Source organism: Xyrauchen texanus, chromosome 3, assembly GCF_025860055.1.
Source record: "Xyrauchen texanus isolate HMW12.3.18 chromosome 3, RBS_HiC_50CHRs, whole genome shotgun sequence".
Taxonomy (NCBI): Eukaryota; Metazoa; Chordata; class Actinopteri; order Cypriniformes; family Catostomidae; genus Xyrauchen; species Xyrauchen texanus.
The window spans coordinates 11197575-11203374 of NC_068278.1; positions in this window are offsets into that span (position 1 = coordinate 11197575).

Sequence of the window (5800 nt, forward strand, 5' to 3'; positions counted from 1 at the left end):
TAGCGCTTTGTACCCCCAGTCTGACAGGCGGGTCTGTGACCAGCGCCGAACATGGCTGCAGGTCCGGATGGCTGCTTGCCTGTGCTGGGCCACCTCCACCCCCAATCCCTCCCCTGTTGCAAGTCTTGTTCATGTTGTAGAGTGTACTGATTATGTGCTAATGTTGCTGAGGTGTTTTTTTCCCTGTTCCCACACTGTACTTCTTAAGGAGCATAGTCTGGGGGCTGCCTTTTTTCTCCTCTCCTCTCCTCATGTCATGCTGTATTTCTTCTAATTCCCTGTCTTCCTGTCCTGTCTATCCCCTTGTCATATGTATGTTTGTATGGACAGGTCGATGGCCAATTTCACTGGTTTACTATGTGACAATAAAGGACTACTACTACTACTACTACCTCTTCTAACTGCACTGTTGGATGTATAATTCTAATGTCTGTGAATGTTGTTAGTAGACCCTGCTCGATATGATATTTTTACCTTACAAACTGTACTTTCAGCCTTTATGTTGTCTATGTTCATAAAATGCATCCAAATGCTACTTTGTTTGCATCTGTCACTCATCTTGTTTTCTGACCCGAAATGATGACCTTTTCGTCAAACTGCTCAGCCCCGAACAGTGTGGCGAAAAGATCATCCTATTATTCTGTCTTGTATTAATTTACAACAAAAAAGAAACCATCTCTCAGACTCATAGCCGACTCCTTCGCAAAAGACATATCAGTAAGTCAGTCTCGGCGGCCATTTTGGAACACTCTTGGGCAATTATTTCACTTTGTAAAAAAGCATCGTGACAGGGCAGCTCCTAACTGATTGAATGGCGAAGGACTGAAATATCCAAAACAGTTGGTCAAGATTACAATAAAAGAACATATTTCAAATAAGCAGAAACATTTCATTTGTCTGAGGTTCATGTGGCGCTATAGCTTCACTCGAGCTGCCCGGCCGCAATGCGTGCTCCAATCCCCGGCGTCGCATCTAACTAATGCCGGGGTGCAGGTCCGGTAATGCATATTTGCACAGGGGGTGCGGGTTTGGTGACGCATCTCACGCGATCCTCCCCGCTCCATTCCTGGACTGGCGAAGTTGCCAGAAGTTAGAGACCTGTCGCCCGAGGTGAGGCGTGCTCTGTGTTTAAAGGCAGCAGTGATGAGGCTGCATTTTTTTTCGAATTAGCTAGCATTCTGTAATTAATCAATTAATTCATTTAATTAATTATACTTCATGGGAAACTTGAATCGTGTGGATTATTTTGTGTAGGCTCCAATGATGTTCGATGTCAAGGCAGTGTATCCCATTGCTGCCAAAAGTTCGTAATGTTTAACGTCTGCTTATGTTCATTAGATGCTGTCTGGAAGAATCCCTTGACATCGCGGGCAACAAATTTAAAATTAGAGTCAGTAATGAAACAGTGGCTTCAGACCACGAAGGAGAAAGGAAGAGACACAACAAGAAGTAATAACCTGCCCTTACCATGCACTCACACGCTTACATTAATAAAACCTGTAAATTGATCAAATTAATTGTAACTGATATAATCAGTCAGTGCAGTTTACTAGTAAACATCCCTGATTTATATCCACTCCATTCCCAGTATTTCTGTTCTACACGATAAAATAAAATAAATAAATAAAAGTTAATTTATTTAGGATAATGTATGCCTTGTTAAAAATACATTTTAAATAAAGTGTTTAATATAAGTACTCACAAAGCTGCTTTTATGGGTTGCCATATCATTTTGTAGCATTTTACTATTCTCTGAATTCACAGCTGATGCACTTAAAAATCATTAATTTAAAGGGATAGTTCACCCAAAAATGAAAATTCATCATTTACTCACCCTCATGCTATCCTAGATGTGTTTAACTTTCTTCTGCAGAACCCAAACAAAGATATTTAGAAGAATATTTCAGCTCTGTAGGTCCATACAGTGCAAGTGAATGGTGACCAAGACTAAGAAGGTCCAAAAATGATAAAGGAAACAAAGAAGTAATCAATAAAACTCCAGAAAATATATGATGGGTGTGGGTGATAAACAGATCAATATTTAAGTCCTTTTTTTACTATAAATCTACACCTTAACTTTCACTTTTACATCCAAAAGTCACGTGTGAAGCCTGTTTAGTTTCACTTTAAACTTTAAGTGTAGATTTATAGTAAAAAGGGACTTAAATATTGTTTTGTTTCTCGCCCACACCTATTATGTAATTTCTGAAGATATGTATTAAACCCTGGTGTCATGTGGATTACTTTTATGTGTTCTTTTGAGCTACAAAGGTCTGATCATCATTCACTTGCATTGTATGGATCTACAGAGCTGAGAGAGTTTTCTAAAAAATCTTTGTTTGTGTTCAGCAGAAGACAAAGTCATACACATCTGGAATGGCATGAGTTAATGATGGGAGCATTGTCATTTTGGGGTGAACTATCCCTTTAAACTGTTTTGCACTTCTCTGTATTGACAACTGATGAACTTTACCAAAAATTTTAAGAATTCATTTCAACTGCTTGTTGTTATTTACTTATTTATTTATTATTATTATATATTTTTTTCTCCCCAATTTGGAATGCCCAATTCCCAATGCGCTTTAAGTCCTCGTGGTGGCGTAGTGACTCAATCCGGGTGGCGGCGGACGAATCTCAGTTGCCTCCACGTCTGAGACGTCAATTTGCGCATCCTATCATGTGGCTTGTTGAGCGCGTTATCGCAGAGACCTAGTGAGTGTGGAGGCTTCACGCTATTCTCTATGGCATCCATGCAAAACTCACCACGCGCCCCACCGAGAGTGAGAACCACATTATGGTGACCACGAGAAGGTTAACCCAACGTGACTCTACCCACCCTAGCAACCTTGGCCAACTGGTTGCTTAGGAAGCCTGACAGGAGTCACTGTTGTCCTTTTATTTGATAATGACAGCCCAGTTAACACCATGTGGCATATCTGTGCTATAAGGTCAATATGATTAGCTTTCTTTGGGCCACATCTGGTCCACACCAGTTGCTCCTTCAATTTACACATTGTGGGCCAGAACCATCATTTCTACTCACAATAGTGCATATATATATATATATATATATATATATATATATATATATATATATATATATATATATATGATGCTGTTCTTTGGCTTGCAAGCCTCACCCTTTTTCCTCCAAACATTACGATAGTCATTATGGCCAAACAGTTACAATTTTTTTTCATCTAAAAAGTAAGATCTTTGTCCCCATGTGCACTTCCAAACTGTAGTCTGGCTTTTTTATGGAGGTTTTGGAGCAGTGGCATCTTCCTTGCAGAGCAGCCTTTCAGGTTATGTTGATATAGGACTCGTTTTACTGTGGATATAGATACTTGTCTACCTGTTTCTTCCAGCATCTTCACAAGGTCCTTTGCTGTTGCTCTAGAATTGATTTGCACTTTTCGCACCAAACTACATTCATCTCTATAGGAGACAGAATGTGTCTCTTCCTGAGTGGTATGATGGCTGCGTGGTTGTTTATACTTGCACAATATTGTTTGTGTAGATGAACGTGGTACTTTCCGGTGTTTGGAAATTGCTCCCAAGAATGAAACAGACTTGTGGTACACAATTTTGTTTCTGAGGTCTTGACTGATTTCTTTTGATTTTCACATGATGTCAAGCAGAGGCACTGAGTTTTAAGTTAGGCCTTAAAATACATCCACAGGTGCACCTCCAATTCAGTACACCTCCTATCAGAAGCTAATTGACTAATTGTCTAAAGCAGTGTTTCCCAACCTTTTTTCAGCCACAGCACACTTTTTATGACTAAAAATATTATCAGGCACACCACTCTCCCACATAGGCTAACCATTGTCATTATTTTTCCTTTTCAAGAACTTGTCCATGTTTACTTGTAATGTCTGAAATTCAGCAATGAAAAACAAAAGGTCACATATGCTGTGTGAGGTCACAGGTGGCAAGAGCGCTAAATGGGTAATGAAAAAACAACAAATTTGCTTCTTTTCTAATTTGTAGATTTGTTCTTGCAATGTCAACAAATTACTGGGATGCAAACTCATGAGGGCGATAAAGGTAAGACAATCACTGGTCCACAAAAACATTTTCTGGGGATATTGTTTTTAAAGAATAAGCTAAATGCATCAATTCCAGCTATTTTAGTGATTCAATTTTATTCATGTTTACAATTGTGCAGAATTAGCACAATCACATAATTGGTGACAATCACAAAAGTCACCAATTATGGTTTCAAAATGGCAAATTTCTCAAAAAGTTGAGGAGTTTGGATCCCTGAAATTATTTATTTTGTGGAATTTGGTCATTTTCCACGTCACACCTGACAATCTTTCATGGCAAACTGGTGATGTGCCGCCTCACAGTGGTTGAGAAACACTGCTCTAAAGGCTTGACATCATATTCTGGAATTTTCCAAGCTGCTTAAAGGCACAGTTAACTTGGTGTATGTAAACTTCTGACCCACTGGAATTGTGAAAATATGACTTGTGTCATGCACAAAGTAGATGTCCAAAACAACTTGCCAACACTATAGTTTGCTAATATGAAATCTGTGTAGTTAAAAAAATTGATTTAGCAACTTCAACCTAGTATGTAAACTTATGATTTCAACTGTGGGTGTATATATATCCTAAAACATTATTTCCAGGTTTAAATTTGATTTTGAATTTTCAATGCGATCTTACGATTTTTGGACTTAATATTGACCTTAAAGAGAAAAAAAAATGCATCTGCTCAAACCAAACTATTTATTCTTGCTTTGTTCCACATTCTACTGTGAGCCAAAGTTCCACATTCAATCAATGACATGCTTTGAAAATTACAGGCAAGTATGAAAATCTACCAAGGAACGGAATGTAAAATATTTTAAATGCCAGGCATTTTCTTCTTTACTGGTTTTGTTATCACTCGAAAGAAAACATTTATATTAAAAAACATTTTTTGCTGTTTGTTCAGTTTACTAAAAATGATCCAAAGCAACACTGTCTAGAACATTGTCACAACTTGATTTAATTACATTCTATCCATTTCAATTTGTAAAATTAACTTTACCTAATCCATTTGAGTTGGGACTACAGGAGTGCTTTTAGTAGTGTTAATGTAGCATTGATGAAACTGTGCAGGGGATTTTGCATTTCCCAACCTGCTTTGCACAGAACACAAATAGGGAGAGTACATTTTCAAATCAAGTGCCATTTTGTGTAAGATGAATATATAAAGGGATACTTGTTAGTGTTTAATGTTTTGTTATGTTGAGATTTAGACAAGGTGAAGAGTGGAGCCCATGAAATGTATTGCTCTCTTCATGGAGCACACGCTGTGCTAACCATAACATAGTTTGTAAACTAGCCTCTGTAGTGCTTCCAATCAGCATATTTAGCATGCTAACGTTTACTTTCACTAGGTATTAAAAAAAATTAAAATAAAAAGATATATTTGAGTTACACTGACACACTTAATTTAGTTGAATTTACCCAATTCAACTACGCTCTTTCTACAAAAAGTTTTTGTTGAGATTATATAGTACTTTTAAATTTAGAAAACTAATTTCAAACACATGGAACCACTGTAAACGATTTAATCAAGTTCTGCCCAACATTTTTTTAAGTTTTTCATATACAACCTGAAGGCACATGTACCAGTTTTAAAATTGTCATGACACAGACTTCAGTTCTCAACTGAACAACTCTCATTTTATTGCACCTTGACCCTGGAAGAATGGAAATATATCCTGAATGCATTGCCATTAAAATACAAAAACACACACAACACTCAATAAGCCACAAACAGGAGTTTAGTAAAAGGTGGC